This window comes from Corvus kubaryi, unplaced genomic scaffold (genome assembly GCF_017639235.1).
Source record: "Corvus kubaryi isolate FWS band 111438036 unplaced genomic scaffold, C.kubaryi_AGA036_p1.0 66, whole genome shotgun sequence".
NCBI lineage: Eukaryota > Metazoa > Chordata > Aves > Passeriformes > Corvidae > Corvus > Corvus kubaryi.
In genome coordinates, this window is record NW_024582054.1 from 8,888,920 (window position 1) to 8,908,636 (window position 19,717).

The 19,717-nt window shown below is 39.2% G+C and overlaps 1 long non-coding RNA gene across 1 annotated transcript in view; it reads right to left on the reverse strand.

Moving 5' to 3' along the window:
* Positions 1–5,407, reverse strand: part of LOC121673890 — a 32,861-nt gene extending 27,454 nt beyond the window's left edge. Inside the window, exon 1 of the long non-coding RNA XR_006019353.1 lies at positions 4,417–5,407. This is a non-coding gene — a long non-coding RNA (uncharacterized LOC121673890). The remainder of the gene's footprint in view (positions 1–4,416) is intronic.
* Positions 5,408–19,717: the final 14,310 nt, after the last annotated feature.

The following is a 19,717-nucleotide window of genomic DNA, read 5'->3' on the forward strand; positions in this document are numbered from 1 at the left end:
TTCCAAGATGTAAGATCTTTCAGAATTCTGCTCATTTCAACACAAGATAAATGGGAACACAGAGGATAGATTTACCTAACAACACACATTAATGTAAACAACCACGAAATTAATTTGTTAGTCAAGGTGGCAGGGAAGGATGCTGCAAAGTCACTGAAGGGCCAATACAATTCGAGAAATGAAAAGGAAATACCTCAAGAGAGAGAACAGTTGAAATAAAAATAATCACAACATGTGAGGTTTGACGCCAGTTCCAACATTTGGATTTCTGATTTATTCCACTTGTAAGCCCTTCTGGTCTTCCTATGTGTTTGAAGCTTCTACAATATAAATGATCTATGTCTAATTCAAAGTAAAACCAAAAAGCAGAAGTAGAAAAACTCTGCTTAACTCCATTCAATTTTGGGAGCATGAGAAATACCCAATTCTCATGTGTTCTTTCCTAAAATAAGCTCAGTGACTAAGGCAAGGAATACATTGCAAATGGGCTGAAACGCAACGATCCTTTCAGTAGCAGAATGGAGAATGATACCAATGTGCTTCCTATGGACTCAAAATCCATTGAAAATGTCACAGAAAAATAAATAATTGCATGGAAAGGCTGAAATGCAACAATAGTATCTAAGAATATAGATGGTCTGTACTTTCAAAGGATGCTGCTGTTTACAAGTTCTTCCAAGTAATGTCTGCTGTCTTGCATTTGTGACTTTCTCATATCCTTAATGTGTATAAGCATGAAAACAAAAGAAATATATAGCACTGGAAACATCAGTTATATGATTGCATGTACAGCTGACTTAAAAGAAAAAAATAAAACCTTGACAGAGACAGGCAATTTCCCATTAAAATCTTCAGTTTATTCGAAAGCCATTTTTATCATCAATAAAAACAAAATTTCAAGATGTTGTGAACAGCAAGTTTTGTCTTAGCTAATCATCACCTCTTCCCACACCCAGGAACAGCCAGCAATGGATGGCAATGAGATCTGAAGTTATGATGTTACCATCTGTGCCAGAAAAATTTATTTAGGAATGTATAAACCAGAAATGAGTTGGTTGTAAATTACTTGCAGGCTTATAATTTCTCTGTAATATTTCACAATTTTGAAATTAAAACCATGTAGTTAGAAAAGAATTTTGCACATACTGGCTGATTGGCTCATACACAGACACATGTAGATAGTTCTTGTTTCTCCTGTATTATTTATCCTGTTCATACACTTGAAGTCAGAAAATACACAAAGAGTAACAACACTATAAAAATAAACATTAAGACCTGTATTGTATTTACAAAAGAATATCATGTCCACAGTTTTTGCAAATCAATTATTTTTCTTATAAGGAAAAGCATCTTTTTTCCTATATAATGCATTCTTTTATCTTAAAATAGATACTCTTTACTTCCATGGCATAAATGACTGGAAAACACAATTAGATCTCTGTACTACGATTTTAAGGTCACTGGCATAAAACACTTCTTCCATATTCCTAGCAGTAATTTTCTGAAAGCTGTTACTAAAATGAGAACAATTATACACAGTTTTATAGCTTGTGGATGCAAGAGAACTGCTTATCAGTGTCTAGACACAGTCTTCCATAAAATTCATGGGCCTACATGCTGCCTTCGAATGCTGCATTTAGCCTTGGGATCTTTGATTTAACTGACAGATGTGCATAATCTCAGCCATTGGTTAGCTCCCTCACAGCTAAACAGCTCTTCAGATATATGTGCCAAAACTATTCCAGCTGAGGGAGCAAATTCAGTTCATTACATTTCCTCCAGATCTGGATGTTTTAAATGGCAGCTTAGTAAGGATAGAAACTCTTCCTCTTGCCCAACTTTACTCCTCTTGTCTTATCCACAAGCCATTTCTGTTTTGCTTCACAGGCTACTGATGTCACAAATGTTTGAGTTCTGGCTTACAATTCTGAGAGCTATGTTTACAAGAATATAAAATGGAGTTTAGCCCATAATATTTACCTTTTCTTCTTGGAACAAATGTTAGGCGGGATAAATAACACTTTGTAGTAATATACTCAATCAAGTACAACAAAGTAAATGATGCAAAGGTAGAGTTATATGTAAGAGCCATGTAGTGGGAAATGACAAGGTACTTTGTTCTATGAAAATCGGATTATAATAACTCTGAAGACTGTAAAGGTTTATTTTCTTCCTTCCTTAGGTTCATATTTCAAAAACATAAACTCACATGGGAGACTGTGCATGAAAGCAAATTTTTACATGATTATGCTTACATCCAAAAATAATTAACATGAAACACTCCCCCTGTCAGATATTGAAGTGCTGCTTAAGATTAGTAGTTGAGTAGAAACCCAGAAAAATCTTCTTTACTGAAACAGTAATTTTTACATTAACTCAAAGAAAACTAGTGATTGAGTAAATAAAATTTCAGTTGTAACACAAAGGCTTGATCTTCACAATTGAAGCCTGAAATAATAGTAACAGCAGATTAAGTTTCTCACTAGGTGACTAGGCTGACAGTTAAACTTCTTTTGGGTTTGGTTAAGACTTCCACTGCTGGCATGCAACAAGGATGCTCCTCCAACAGTGGTACAGATGCATGAACTGAAATGCTTCCAGTTCATCTAGTCCTTTGTCCCAGAGAGGGGAGACCCTTCCCAGCAGTAGGTGCAACCTTACACAGTTTTCTTCCAGGGTGGCAGTCCCAGCACACATTTTGGTTGAGGGCACCGGTGGGGGTGGGTTACCCAGCCCCACTCCACTCTCTCCCCTTGCAGACATAGGCTGGTGTTAAGAATGAGCCAGGTGGCACACAGGAGAGTGATCTGACAGGGGGCAGGATAGCTCATTATCTGCTGTTGCAAACAAGGCTGAAGGCTGCTTGTGGCGAAAGCAGTTGAGAACTGGCTCTGAACCCACCACAACATCAAAAGAGAGGCAGGGAGAGGCCATCCAGCTACAACTCCTGCTCCTGCTCCTGCTGCAGGGCCTGAGGCAAGAGGGGTGACTATTCTGATGCACACGCCTCAGATTAGGAGCCCTGTTCCCTGCATTGTTCCAGGGCACCCAAAAGGATCTGAAGGGGAATGAAGAGAGAATGAGAATCTGAACAGCAATGCCCAAGACTGAACACATATGGGATCTGAACAAAAGCTTTTCATATAAATATTCTAACATCAACTCAAAAGACAGGTACGACTTCTTCACAAGTCTGATGGGGACCTGATTATTGTTGATAACCCCGTCTCAGGGACATCAGAAAGCAGGCTTCTTGACACCCCTGCAAATTACCACTTGGCGACTGTACTCCTCGGGGAATCATTTTGTCTCCATCCCACAAGCCAGAGCACAGCTCAAGTCCTTAGAATTTGTGACTACTGAGTTCAGGAAATCTTGTTCCAACAATTACTGATTACATAATATTATAATATTTGTATATTGTACTTTTTCCCGCTGTGGCATGGTTCTGATTAAGGTTTTCCTTCCAAAATCTTTCCCTACTTCCTTACGTTTTCTATAATGCACATGCACTCATTAAAAAAAAAAGGACATTCAAAAATTAGAATTTTATAAATATTTGAAATAAATTCAGCTCTAGCAAGTCTCCTGTACTCTGTTGCCAGCTGAACAAAAACCAACAGTCAGTCGCCTCATCAGTGGTGGACCCAAGGTAGTACAGGCCTCCCACTATAAGCAGAGCCTTGAAATAAATATTTATCATTACTTTAAAATGTTTTTTACTAGTCAGACTCAGTGTGTCATCAAACTCTTATAAAAATGGATGTTTCTACACAATTACTTGTACTCCGAACTCAACTGTTTCATCTAATAATTGATGCCTCCTACTTGCACACATTTGCTTAAGTTCTTTAGCCTCTTCTGCTAGGAAGATTGTAAAAACTACATGTGTGGATATGTAGGAGTAAGCATATACATTCAGGACAAGAATGTTTATTCAGAATAAATAATTTGGCTCTAAAGGAAATTAATTAAAATGGATAATTCATAATTCAAATACCTCTAGAACCCCTGAGGAAAACAACATCAGAGATAATACGTGTGAGTGAAATGCCTTTTTTCAAGCATTGTTTCTCAAAACTTATACAGACTGCTTAGCCAGAAAAGAAAAAAATGTCTCATCCATATTTCACTTAATTCTTTTCACTGAAAAGGCTCATATGATAAAAAACAGAGTTTTTATTTTCTAAGCAGCTCCACAGACAACTACCTTAATCTGTTAATTTTGGAAAGCCACACCTTCTAAAAAATCCAGGATCTGGAAATATGAGGGAAGAGAAGGGGGTTTTGTAATAACAGTTGGGCTTCTCCACACATTCATCCTTGATATAACTTTCATTTACATCACTACATTGACCCTCATTGAGTCATTTCTCCCTCTGAACTCAGGTACTGAAACATTATATAAGCACTCACCCCATTTCCAGAGGATGGGTAAACAGCTTGGTTGTAGACACAGTCCTTTAAAAAATGAGCCGGAACTGCTAAATAAAATTACTAAATTCGTGTTCCATAAATTTCACTTTCAAGGAACACAAGTAGTCAGCTGCCATTGCTAAGGCAAATGCATAAACCTAATTATTTCAATTTAGTTTTGCCCGTTGGTCTTATCTGTATTACTGAATATTTTAATAATGTGAAAGCAGCAGGTGTGCCCGGTGTTGTGTAAATACTGGGCAGACACACTAAACAGCAGCCAGGCTCTGCCCTGAACAGCGTCTGTGCGCTGCGACAGACACGGCAGACAAAAGGCAGAATCAATGCAAGTGCACGAGGTGCGGAAGCGGTGCTTGAAGGTTAAATTTGCCGACGCAGGAATGCTGCTTTAGGCACTGAACTCGGCACCCTCGTCCCTATTGATGGCTACCAAGCTGTTTTCACTGGGGATTTATCTCCGTGTGTTGGCAGACCGCGGTATAGCAGAGCGTTCATTCAAAGGCAATGAATGGCAAGTTTGCTGCTGCACGGGGTGAATCCCCAGGCCCGGGCAGGAGGCTGACAAGGACTCGGACCGCCCGCAGCCGGGCCCAGGCACTCCCGCAGTCACCGCCCGACGCCGGTTCCGGCACTGAGATGTCGGCACGGTTACAGCGGTACCCGTGGAGCGAAAGCTGTCAGGGATCGCCGTTTTCCCGACAGCCGCCACAAGGCGTAGGAGGCGAGGCCGGCTCACTCTGGAGGAGTGCTTTCCCCCGGGTGCTCCGGGACGGGAGCTGCGCTGCTGCTCCTGCCCCGCCGCGCCGGGCGGCCCGGGGCCAAACCGGCGGGGTTGTGCCCCTGGCCTCCACCGAGTGCCTGGGCACGGCCCGTACCGCGCCTCAGCTCAGCAGCGGCCGAATGTAACTTATCCTGCGAAGGGAAACTATGAACATTTTTCAGTCGTGTTTCCGCTCCTCCGTGCCTGATTTCGGCGTGCCGCGGGAGGGGCGCGGAAAGCTCGGGCAGAGGCCGGGGCCGGGCCGTGCCGAGGCGCCGTGCGAGGGCTCGCAGCGCCATCTCGTGGCCGCTCCTGAAACTGCAGCGTGCGCCCCGCGAGCGCTGCGAGCTGAGCTTCGAGGCTGCGGCTCTTCCGACCCGTGGTTTACCCCGCGAAATCTCTGCCGAAACTTTAAGTGTTAAGACTATGCTTACAAAGCTCTCCCTTCCTCTATTTCTGATGAAATCTATTCTTTTTTCTGTTTTGTTTTTTTTTTTTATTATTTATACCTATGTTGTAATTTTATTAACATATTTTACTGTTCCAGTCTAAGGAAATGCAAGATATTTAGTTTCATGGAAGTGAAGCCAACATATACTCAGTTATAAAACACAGACGTATGAAAAACACCACCTTGTGTTGTCAAAAAGTTTCCTTTGTCTCTGGTGGTAAGGTGCTCCTATTCAACATTGCCTCTTCCTCCTCAGGAACAGAGTTTCGAGTATAATTTTATGTGAGAAAAGGGGATGCATACTACAGTCAAACAATTTCTGAATTAGAAAAGCTGATTGTAACTTTGATCAAGGAATGTCTGTCTTAATTTCCAAACTAAATTTTGTTTAATACTAATAAAAATATCTGTTTAGAAAATATAAAACAGGATTTTTTTTTTTTATTTGAAAGCACAAAAATACGTACCTAAGATTAGAATCATATATTAGCAACAATCAATCACTTTGTGGCTATGATTTTGTTAATGGATCAGCAAGAAGAGTCACAGTTTGAATGTTAGGCAGCTGCTTTGGGATAAGGGTGAAACAGTAATGCCAGTTCCATTGTGGGTTGAAGCATTGCTGCACCACACGATGTAACTTAAAGGTGCGGTCTTTGCTTATTCTGTCACCTCAGGTTTCTTTGTAGTTTGTGAGTTCAGAAGATGTGGGTTCCTGCCAGTGCACGTAACTGAGTCAGGACAAAGCAGAGGCTTGTAGTAATTACACTACTCCCCCTTACAGCCCTTGTGCTACAGAGAGTGGCCCAAGCCAGAAAGTGGCTTTAGTTCAGGGAATGTAGTTCTTGATAGGAGAGGGGGTGCAAGAACAAATTTGTTAAAGCACCAGTGATGCAGACAAGGTGAGTTAGGTGAGGACATATGATTCCAAGTTTATCCTTAGCATCATAAGCTACTCTGCTGGATGGGGGAAAAGAATTAAATTCAAACAAGCATCATGTCATACTGCTTTAAGTGTTCTCAAAGCTTTGATTTCTTCAAGAAACCGGATGGAAAGTGGGCAAAATCATGGTAGCTGTTTTTCTGAACTGACCGTGCCATTGGTAAGCCAATAGGTTTTCCACCTCCTCAGAGGGTACCAGCCTACTATTGACCTGCACAAGGACCCACTCAGTGACTTGCCAGAGCAGTTCTTTTTCTGCCCAATAGCTATGTACATTCAAGATTAGTCAGTAGAAAGAAAGGTTGTCTGTCTTTGAAGAAATTCTAAAACACAAGGCTCTGGGTGTTTTGATAAAGAATTGAAGGGTTCACCTGGAGGAAAAAGAACTTACTCAGAATTTCCCAGCATATTTTCTAGGCAATGAACCCTGTCATATTTGAAAGTACTAACCCCTGAGCACCAGGAGCACCTACTGTCTTAGAAACAGCTTAGTTAAATTCCCCAGACAGCAAGTATTGTGGTGTACATACACCAAGGTGTAGGAAGATGGACAAACTGGACTCGGTGTGGGAAGGCAGACAGCCTGGAGTGTACCAGCTGTAAAATCACAGAACTGCAAAAAAGAAAACATGGCTTGTAAAGTACCTACTGCATCAGCTGGTATTGAAGCATTAATGAGGTAAAAACCCATTTGGTCCCTCTTCAGCAGGAAACACTTCTTACTCCAACCAAAAATTAAGAGTTACCAGATCAATCAGATTTTTAAAAAGACCATTTTCAAGCCAATTTCTACCTTCAAACTTCCCTCTTTTTCACTGAACAATTTTGAACACACAAACATACCATGCAACATACCACTAGTATTTATGCATTGGCTTCATTGAAGGAAAAGGCTATTAAACTGGTAAAATGAAAATATTTTCAAGAGTAAATCTACATATGTATCTATATAAAAAAACATAGATACATGCACAGCAGACAGACATGCCTATATGTAATTCATTTATATTTATGTAGCTCAGACATTGTAGTTGTGTAAGTCTACAACTGGCATTCTTGACTCACATTGACAGCAAAGACTGCAAGAGCAGTACGGTATGGTTAGTGTGCTCATCGAGCTGCAAGGAGTCTCAAGTTCCCAATCTTTCTCCGTATGTGTTGCTGTATACTAAGCAGTGTGAAATATATGATATTATATGAAATTTAGTGTCACACTCTCAGTCAGATGCAGAATAAAAATTCTTACGGTTCTAAGAGTTTTGCACAGTGTCCTCAGTACTAAACAATTTCAAGAGTTGAGAGCACAAACTGCTACAGACTGAGCTAAAGAACTAGCCTTGCTAGTTTAAAGTCTAGAACTAACTCATCCTCAGTGGATCAATAAAGAGGTGATCATATAAGTAACCCTGTCAAATGAGTTTCACAGGCAAGTTATTTGTAGATGATTTTCAAAGATAAATGTGAGGATATAGCAATCTACTCCCTGGCAGTTCAGGAATGAAAGACACAAAAATAGCAAGCTAAATTTGTTAACTATGCTATTTGTGGGTCTCATTATCCCCATGGTAATGCCATTCAGTTAGAGAGATGTAATATATATGTGTACTTATATGTGTGTGTGAGTGTGTGTGCAAATCATATATATGTGCATTACTGTTCTTGCTCATACTTTTGTATCACAAAATACTTTGAGATCACTGCACCTATCCTTTTTTTACCAATATGACGTCCTTATAGGAAACATAGGCATCTCTCTATAGTTCTTTATCTCACTGAATGCATACATGTCTGAAAGCTTTTCAGGATTAGGGCCAATATGCCGTTTTAACAGCAATGTGCTATCACACATGGCAAGCAGATCAGCAACTGAATGCTATAATGGCCTTTCGAGCAAGGGGCTGACTCAGCCTCTTCCACAGCCTGTTGTAGAGAGTTTGCAGTCCAACTCCATATTCTCTGTTCTGGTGCACCATTCCAGTGGTGACAGGTTTCTGGGTGACTGTTCTGTGGCTCATGATCATCTGGAAGCTGGCAGAAGGAAGTGTAAAGAAGCTCTGCTCTGCAAATAACACACTGCAAAAAGAAGCCGACGTGAGCAGGGAGTGTAAATAAGATGGGGAGGAGAAGAATGTCTGCCAAAAACAACATGAGGCTTTAAAGGTCTGGTTTCACTGCTAAAAAGTCCAAGCCCTAGCTTCTCCACCTCTAACTGTACCAAATTCGGTCACAGCTGATCCCTCTTTCTCTGTTCTTTCTCACACATCAATCTCTAAAAAAAGTTATCTCACATCTTTCTGGAGCTTTTAACAAAAGAGTAGTCAATGTGATTTGAAGTAAGCTGAGAAACATCTTCCTAACACCAGTGCCACTGTCATTCCCAGCACACAGGACAGTGTCCCGTGCTTAGTAACATCTTGCTAGAGGGAACTAGTCAAAAACGTTATCTTCATAATTCAGGTGTTCAGCTTTTAGGCCTTGTTCTCTCTTTAAATGCGTTTAAAACTCTGCTCTAGTTTATTTTTTGAAGTGGACATGAACAGTTTATGCAATCAAACAAGAACTGGACCCTGGAAACAAGGAGAACGTCACGTATGTGACAGAATCAGCTCTACTACCCTACCAGTCGCTAGAACATCAGTATGAGTTGTGACTGATACCATTTACCCCCTTCTGTAGCCTTTTCATATAGTAAGGAACCTAATTGTTCAGATTAGCTCTGGGTGAGATTTTGGCATATCATCTGCTTAATTTAAAAGGTCCTCTAATTTGTTTGGATAATTTCCAGGCTTCTCAAAACCTCCTGCACATACGTTTATGAAATACCAAGAAATAGAAATATTGTATGGACTGTGTATACTTCCCATTACAGACATCTAAATGAGACCAGGTGTCCAGCAAGTAAAGGCTAAAAAGAGAGTACTACAACTTAAGCCTGAAATGCTGAAGAGAAGCGTGGGAGACCCAGTGTCACTGTGATTGTGGGAGGAACTGCTGCAGAGAAACCTTCTGGCATGGAACGAAGCAAGGGGGAACAGCAAAACTGTTCTGTTTCTGAACTGTTTCAGTAGAAGATGCCATAGGATTGAGTACTGAATTTTTTTATAATGTCAACAAGCAAGTCTGAAGTCCAAAGGCCTAATCTTTGCAGAAACAAAGGCATGTGCTGATTTCAACAGGGGACCTAGCAGGAACCACTGTGCTGACACTCTGGGGATAAAGTTCATATGGTTTTTATTTTGTTGAATCTTCCCTGGCTACCAAATTAAGTATTATGACTTCTGCATAACAATTTTCCCTCAAACTTTCCTGAAATTCTGTTACAGTCTGCAGATATTATAGGTGTTGGAACAAGAAATTCAACAGCTAAGAAATCTTACAGATCTAGGCAGTCACCCTTAGTTCCATTCCTGGATTGCTCTGTACCTACATGGAGACTCAGAAAGGGAAAAGATGGGAACCAGAGGGAAGATGAGGATTTGGATACTGTAACCATTGATGTGGTCTGCCACTTTCTCAGCTGCTTTAGTAAATTTATATTTCTGCCTATATTACTGTTCTTCTGCACCTTTGGCTTTGACTGCTAGAAATAAAACCCCCTTTTTTCTGGCATCCTACTTACTCTGGTTTTCTCTATTTTTATGCGACAACAAATATCTTTCCTAGTTTCCGTAGCTTTCTTGGACTATAAGGGTCATATCACCTCCACAGATGCTTTCTGATTTTGCAGGTTGATAAAACAGTTCATCAATATCTCACTTCTACTTCAAGAACACAGCAGGTGCCAGACCCCACTACAACGTTTTACAAGAATGATAGCTAAATAATTTGCAGTGTCATCTGGTCTCCAGTCTTTCCCACAAGATATTCTCAACCCTCAATTGCCTCAAATATAAATGAGTGCTCTGGGTAGCTGTATATCCTGTCCAGTTAGGATTTCATCACCCACAGCAGAAGAGAGTTCAGTCCTTCAAAATAAACTGTGGCTACCCATGTCTAGTGCTTAGGTCATTAGGAGGAAATGGGTTTGTAACATATGCAGAAGGTAACTGCTTCATCTCAGGTTACAGCATAAGGGAAAACATGCCACTGTTTGGTTCAAGATAAGATTCATGAAGTAGAGCTACAAGCACCACCAAAATGTCCAGAAAATCCATGATGGAGGATGAGAAGCAGGGCTTGACACACACAATGAATGCGAATGTGGATCAGGCTGACTTGCATGACCTGAGTTCACAGGGTAAGCCACAGAATACAGCCAACCTAGATAGGCAGAGGAATCTTCTGAAATATTTGGAAAAAGACTGCCAGGTCACTTAAAAGTCAAATTAAATTTTTGAAAGCTTCCACAGTCATAGTGCCTATTTTAATAGACCTTTTTTTCAACCAGGAGATACCTTCTTTTGGGCATTTTGTTGGTTTTCCTCCTTTGTAAAGGCAATGTTACTTTAAAACCCACAGTGATTCTCTCACTTTTGCATAATTTGCCTGCTGAATCTCCATGAAATACAGCAGGATATAATTAAACCTATTACCCTTTAGAGACAACATTGAGCAGATGAGCAAAAGGTGATGAGTTATCGTTATTGCACTGCTATGTTACTCACTCATGCCAATTAGTCTTTACTGGATTCATTTGGTGCAATAATATAAAGTGCATGGCATGGAACACATGAAGTCTATCTCTTAGACACAGTTCAGGAAGTTCCTATTATTTTCCTAATAACATCTCAGATAATGTCATGAGCATCATTATTAGTGGCATCTCAGGGCTGGAGTATATAAATTACTTCACTTTGAATACTGTGCAGTTATTCTTAAATTCCTTTCATTCTAAAGAAAAAGGGATTCAAAAAATAAAAATAAGGAGGAATGCTATACTGAGTTGATTGCAAGGTGATAGTGTTCATGAATACCACCCATTGTGTCAAATGACTCACACATCTGTCAGGTGTGCCTCATTAGCCCACAGAAAGCCTTTTGTACATGTTGTGTCCTATTTAAAAAAAAAAAAAATTGCATTGTCTCTTGATGTCAATCATGCTGATGGATGGGCCCAAGGTGTTAATGAGTAAGTTTTAAAAAATATTTATGCTCTGCCAAGTCTCTGCATCACGTCAGTAGGCACTAGGCTAGGCAGTTGGAAGCAAAAGAATATTTAGAAAGGACAGATCTTCTTGTGACTCATTAAAAAAAAAACCCCACAGTGCATGTTTTTAAGTTCTCTTTACCAATTCTCCTAAGCCCTTTGTGGGTTTTTATAAACACGATTTAACAACATTGTATCAGTTTACCTAAAACAGATTAACTCCAAGTGACTTTGATACTTCTTCTGTTACACTTGCCTTACATTTTGGTAAGTGTAAAGTCTTAAATCAATGAGCCGAATTCTTGAGTTACTCCAGATTTTTTTTCTGGGTAACTAAGACAGACATCTTAACACATTCTGTTTAGTACGTGTCATGCAACACTTTCAATTTTATTCTGCCATGGAAATAGTATAACACAAAAGTCTCTAACTGTGAGATACAAGAATTGTCGATTGGGGGGAATAAAGTGTGACTCGCAGTTTCTCAGAATTAAACTCAGAAGAGACTGCTTTGACTGTCCTGTTGGATTTCCTGCAGAGCAGATCCCAGCACGCTTTCCATATTTCTCTCTACCTACAGCATACCTTCCAAAGAAGCATACTGCCTTGCTTGCAAGATTGTAGATTGTGGTGCACTCTCTCAATAATTTGTCCTGATGATTACTGGCTCCAAGTAAAAATAGTTTTCCCAGCCACAATCAACAAAACTTCTAGAGACTGGATTATTTACGTCGTTGCTTGCTCCTCTAAGGATCTACTTACAATTACCTAAAAACTAAAGATTGGTAAAGTGGTGGCAACTTTTGGGTTTGTGTGAAATGTTTGTTTTCCAGCATAGAATTTCAAATTATTTCATTCTGACCAGCTCTATAGTCATAGTAATTTTTTTCTTCTAAGTTTTCATGAGAAAAAGTACTCTTAAATTATAATCTGTATCAATAATTTTCATCCAAGTCCGTAACTATGGAAAGTGATAATGAAACAGTCATTTTACTAACTGTCTTCTACACTTAATTTTTTTAATATTCATATTCTGTGGAGAAAATAAGCACACATATTTCAAAATATATACTGAATAATGATTCTGATTAACTTCCTTTCTTTTTTCATGGCACTAGGTTTCTGGAGAACCTATGACTAAAAGAGAAAATCAGTTAAACTCAGAACTGGATTTCTTGCCGTTTTCTTATTAGTGAAGCAATTAAATATGCTTGTTATATATGGTTGAGTCATATATGTCATAATACACAGCATTGTTCAGTGCATGTGTGATCTGAAAGAAATCATGTTTTTAAGACTGCTCAGAGATTAATGCAGGTAGATCAGTGCCAGAATTGAATATATATACATATATAATCAGAGGAAAAAAATATAAAATAAATTCTTTTTCATTCTGGTGTCTGAAACCTCTGGTTTTTAGGCTGTTTAACTATAGAGATTATTTTTCAGCCTTAAAATTTTTAAAGGGACTGATTAGAACCAGATACCAAATATTTCTTCCATTTCTGGAAGAAAATTTAGATTTTGAGAAATTTTTGCAGTCTGACTCTGGCTTAAATCATGTGTCATTAAAACATGAAAATCTGTAAAAACAGTGAACTGAAAACTAAAGTATAGGTCTATTGTAGAGTTTGATTGTTTTATTTTTATTTCAGTTTCTTTTCTCTTAGTATATTAGCTTAAAATTTAAAATAAAACAGCTCTTAAAACTAGAAATCAGATTTTCTTAAATAAAGTAACATAGAGCATTTCACTAACATTAGTGTTACTCCTGGAAGCTAAAAATGAAAACTGTATTTAAAAATATTTTCATATCATTCTACAGGCTTCCAACAAAAAAAAGTTCAGGTTTTCAGTCACATTTCTGTAATATTAATGTTTCTAATTGTTACCAAATGGAGCAGATTAGTTTTTTCTCTGAAGAGCATATGTTAATGCCAAGCCCTGGGTTGATTGACAGCAATGATGATCAAAGATGCCACCTAAATTGCTTTTCTATTCTTATTGCTAGTGTATTTCCCAAAGGACTCAAACCAAAGACTCAAGATACACACCAGCATTAGCAAGACTGAAAGAAGCACTGAAAATGTTTCTGAGCAGATCCTCAACTAGTGAAACTTGGCAGTGCTCCACTGACTTCTTGTTTTCACTCCTCCTTCTGTCTCGCTTGTGCTTATGTGTGGGCTGCTGCCCTGCCTTAGACATTTTTTGAGGAACAGACTCACAGCAAGCAAAGCAGATAGATTAAATAGGTAGAAACTTCTGAGCAACCTACAAGAGATTCAACAACAACCTAAAAATAAAAGTGGTACAAAATAATAGCATTTGTTTGTGCCAGAACAGTAAGCTAAATTCTCAACTGCTATAAACAAGGATCGGTCTGTTGCTGGAAATGGAGCTAGACCAGTTGACATCAAATTACAATTGATTTTTATTTACCCCCTCCAAAGGACATGCACCAGCTAATGAAGATCTTGCATATTTTATTAAATTAATCATAATTATGGGTACTGCATGATAGCTTTGTTCTAAGAAGAGATGAGAAATCTCTCTGAAATCTAATTCTCATCTTTGTAATGGTGTAGTAAATCATCAGTTGTGCAGCTTTAAACAATGTCGGAATAAAATTGATAGGGATGAGAGAAATTCCAGCGCAGGAAAAATGGGATCTCGCAGACTTATGCAAAAAAATCAGGACTTAACAGATCTTAAAAGCTATGGCATGGGTGTCTGTAACACCAACTGCCTAGATAGCTCTATTTTTAAACTGTAATGAAAAGATGCTATTTTTCTGTTGAGAGAGGGGAAGGGAGACCTCTAAGAACCAGCAACAATGTCATTGTGGTTCCATTACCCAGTGTTTTCTTAAGATCACAACAAAGTTTTTGTGAACTTTGCTCCCAAAACTGACCCTCTCTGTGTGAGAAGTAGCAGTGAGTACAAATGAGGATGGATATTTGTTCTCTTTTCTGTAATCTGAATTCTAATCATTGTCACAAGTAATTTTGTGTATTGCATCCCCACAAGCCAACAAAAGAAATTAAGTTTGTGAAACACAAAACGTGGAAGATTTTAAACTGAAAGTTCTCTGTCACTACACCTTCTTCCTTTTGCTTCCTCTTCAATCTGATTTTAAAGCTAATACTTGCACAAGAGCATCTTCTGGTTTTGTCTTTGCTATTTATAAATTTAGAATAAAATTAAGTTGAAAGCAAGGAGCAATCTCTGAGAAAGAAGAGAGGTATATACTCAAAAGGTTAAGGTAAGGTATAATTTCAAAGCAAGTAAAACTTTAAAAAAAAAAAAAAGTAAGAAAAACTAAGCACACGTTACTTGACTTGGGGCCCCCTTGGGGCCCTGGGGCCCTGCAGCTTGACCCTTTCTTTAAGAATACCAGATGAGGTTCAAATTGAGCAAGTCTCAGCTAGAGTTTCAGTAAGTCCAGACTCACCATGAGATTTACTCCAGTCTGAGAGAAAAAGCAGGATGGTAGATCATGACCTGAAGAGTATCGGTTATGTTGTTCTAGATGCTGGAGTCAGTTGCATTTCCAGGGTGGTTTTTCTTTGTTTCATGTAGCATTTCTTGGCACAGACAGTAAGATGGCAGGGATAAGCATGCTAGTTTTCTCATCAGCATTTGTGATCTTGAAATCATAGTATCACAAAAATGAAATTATCACCAGCACTAACTGAGACTCAGTTTAAATGGTCCTAAAGCAAACCTTAGTCTCAGCTTTGCTCAAAGTTTTCAAGAACTTGAGGTTTATCCCAGACGACCAGAAATTCTTTAACAGGAAGCATATAAGGAAGTTGCCTCTTACTCATGCACAGAGATGGAATTTGACTCCCCAGCTTGCTGGAGTTGAAATGAAGAGATTTCTATGTCATAGTGGTTTAAACCTACTAAATATAGGCTGTAACTGTTCTGTGTAGCAGATGTTATATCAATAGACAAGCTGCATGACAGAAGGTTTGAGTCACTTGGAGGGTAAAGATCTAATTGCAGTTGGTTGTGCTATAGATACTCGAAAAAAACCATAAGAATGGTAAAACCAGAAAGGCAGATGAGCAGAGGGGAGGGAATATATCACAACATATATCGGTGAAACTGGGTATTTTACTGGGCTGCAGTGGAAACAATATTTTAACCACAGTATTGTGGGACAGGGGACAGACAGCTGCTGAGCTCCCTCCAAACCAATTCTGTAATAATGAGCTTAGAAAACAAAACATTAGTAATTGAAATAAATCAGTCAAAGGAATGCAGGGTATTTACTATGGCTCAGTGTTTTCTGAGGCACTTCAGTTTAACTTGTCACTTCTAAGTAGGAAAGTAAAATCAATTTTGAGATAACTGACTTAGTGGTAGCAATATACAGGATGTGAGGAAACAAAAGTGTCTAGTTAAAGCTATTATGAGACGATAGCCTTCAACTATTGAACTAGTGTCCATTCTCTGATAGAGTAAAAATACTAAGCACAAGGTCAGATAAGAGTTAGAGGCAGAAGATGCAAAGAATGCCTGCTAAAGGTGTCTCACAACAACAGTGGCCAGACCTGAGAGATGAAGAAGATGGTAGGAGAACAAGGGATCCAAGAGATAAGAAAATCACCCAATTCCAAGGACAGTGGTAAGCATCCTGTGGAAATTTTAGCAAAAGTAGAGAAAATAAGCCTCCCTCCAACTGTGTAAATTGTCTATCTATTTAATCTTTCCCAAAGAACTCCATTTAATTAACCCACAATAAGTTATGAAGTCTGTATTCTTGCTCCTGGGGCATCTTATATAAGAAATTAGTTACAGTTACCTTTGGTTACAAATAAAGTTGCAGCCCTCAGGTTCATATCAGGCTTCTGATTTGAAATGCAGTCTAAATTAACAATATCAGAGAGAAAATTAAAGCAACATTACCAGTGTTATTTAAATGTAAAAATATACATTGTACAAACATCAATGAATGCACACAGCAGAGAGGGAAAACAGAATACACAAAATTTTGTCAGTCTAAAACACAGAGATGGCACCACTGGAAGGTTAATGGTACCTAAATGAAGATAAAAAAGCTAAAGAATTGATACAGAAAAAAACATGTTGAATTAAACAACACCTTATATCATTCAAGAAGATAAAAGTCCAAGTGTGAATTTATAAACAATCAGTCTTTTACAATAGGAACCACTGTTAAGAAAAAATAAACCCCAAATCTCTCACATTAAGCAAATGTGGTGATAAAACCTAGGCATATAACTAACTGCAGAGACCTTAGGTAGGAGATCTAATAATGGGAAAATATTCGGGCTTTTTATAAGGCAATCAAGATGAATAAGTAAGCTGTTTATATAGCGTTAAGAGAATCTTAGCATTTCTGGTAAAAGCATGGGGGGCGGGGTTACGTTATTTTATTGCTGCTTGATTAGTGAGAATCAGAACACAGAACTGTAGAATGGCTTAGGTTGGAAGAGACCTTAAAAATCATCTAATTTTGGCCCCTATGACATGCACAGGGACACCTTCCACTAGACCAGGTTACTCAGAGCCCCATCCAACCTGGCCTTGAACACTCCCAGGGATGGGGCAAACACAACTTCTCTGGGCAACCTCTTCCAGTGCCTCACCTCCCTCACAGTAAAGAATTTGTTCCTAATATCTAATCTAACCTACTCTCTTTCAGTTTGAAGCCATTCCCCCTTGTCCTGTCACTCCAGGTCCATGTAAAAAGCCTCTTTCTATTTTTCTTGGAGGCTCTCTTCAGGTACTGTGAGGCTGCAAATAGGTCACCCCAAAGCCTTCTCGTCTGCAGGCTGAACAATCCCAATTCTCTCTGCCTTTCCTCACAGGAGACCTGCTCCATCCCTCTGATCATCTTCATGGCCCTGCTCCAGCAGGTCCATGTCCTTCCTGTGCTGGGACCCCAGAGCTGGATGCAGCACTGCAGGTGGGGTCTCACCAGAGCAGAGCAGAGGGGCAGAATCCCCTCCCTCTCCCTGCTGCCCACGCTGCTCTGGATGCAGCCCAGGACACACTTGGCTCTCTGGGCTGCCAGTGCCCATGGCTGGGTCATGTCCAGCCTCTCACCCAGCAGCACCCCCAAGTCCTTCTGGGCAGGGCTGCTCTCCATCTGTTCATCCCCAGCCTGTGCTGATACCTGGGGTTGTCCTGACCCAGCTGCAGCACCAGCACTCGGTCTTGTTAAAACTCATGAGAATTCCATGTGCCCACTTTCCAAGGTTGTCCAGGTTCCTCTTCGTTCCATCCCATCCTTCAGTTGTGGCAACCACACCACTCAGCTTGGTGTCATCTGCAAACTTGCTGAGGGTGCACTCAATCCCTCTATGTCATTGATGAAGATATTAAATAACAGTGGACCCAATATGTGCCCCAGAGGGGCACCACTTGTCAATGATGTCCATTGGTACTCTGAATCATTGGCTACTATTCTCTGGATGTGACCTTCCAATCAATTCCTTATCCATCTAACAGTTCATCCATTTAATCCATCTCTCTTTCTTAACAAAGATTTTTTTTTTTTAGCACTATCACATAAAAAATATAGCATTAAATGAAGGCACTCAGTACAGGGACCAGTAGAGGAATGATTTACCAACCATTAGATATAGGAAAAAAACCCCTGACATTTTAATAGATGCTGAATAATAAGCAAATCATTAGGTATTGTGTCACGATGGCTTTACAGCTTTACCTGTATTTTTAGTAGTAACTATATCTCCATAACTCCCACCTTCATATCTTGTCCATTATTTTTTCCTACTTAATTTGGCAACTCTAATTGACGATAATTTCAGAGTCACTGTAGCTGAAAGTAATTCATATCACATTCACCTAGCAGTATGAGCTGCCCACTCCTTGTATTTCAATGAAGCTTTTCAAAGAGAACATTTTGTTAGGACTTTATTTGCCACTTAATTTAGTGTGCTTAAAAATCATCTTGATAGTCTATAGAAATAATGGTACACCAGTGTTAAAACAGTCTATTGGCAGAAGTGGAACCGCAGTTATTTGCCTCAGCCCTGAATTTAATATTTTCCTTTGATACTAGTTTGATTTGATAGTGAGTAGTCTATTTCTTAAAAACGTAGAATTCAAAATCACACAGGTAGAAGTTATTCAGTATTTTATCCTGGAATGTGAAAGTGTGATGTTTTTAAGACAAATTTTAAGAGCGGCTCTTACATCTACTTTATATTCCTATATAGTAGACTATCAAAGTTTGTTTTGTGGCATTTCCTAGGTGCAAATGAGGAAAACTCCTAAGACTTGTGATTTATAATTTTCTAGACTTTAATTGAACTTTTAATTAGCATTCCAACTCTCGAGTATCATTTTATCTTGGTCTTTCTTAAAGGCTATTGCTCCTTCTAGTCAGTTACACATATTTTTTTTTCAATTGGCTTTTCTTAATGAAGTGTCATTTACTTATAAAAGTAACTGCCCTGTCCCATGAAATTCACTGCAATACAACACACTGTGCATCACATACCTGCCCAAGGTAGTGCCACAGACTTCAGACAAAAGTGAGAATGGAACCTTACAGTTTTAAAAGGATTTCATACCAGCACCTTAAATGGGCAGTTTCTCCAGTGTAACTTTTTAATAAACAGGGGAAGGAAAATGCTCATGAATCAGTTCAGAAACTGAGAATTAGTTCTGGTCCATGACGCTGCTCTGGTGTAGTGTTGCTCCAGTGTGCATTAGCTACATTGCTGCTGCTATATTAAAACAGCAAGTTATGGTGAATGTGTTTATTCCTTGATGTCTGAGGGGCAACCATGTAATTCTGGTATACATATTAGAAAATTGTTTTCCAGGTTTTTTTCCAGTAGAAGTATCCCCCCTTCCAAGTATTTCTAACTATCTTTTTATCTGTACTTCTCAATTAGTTTTGAAGGATGTCATTGTGTACCCTCAGTCTGGGAAGTGAAGTAATCAGGTAATATTCAGAATCACTGGGCTGTGTAATCTGATTATGAATGTTTATCTTGTGATTCTGCCATAGAGGAGAATCAAAGCTGTGGGAAG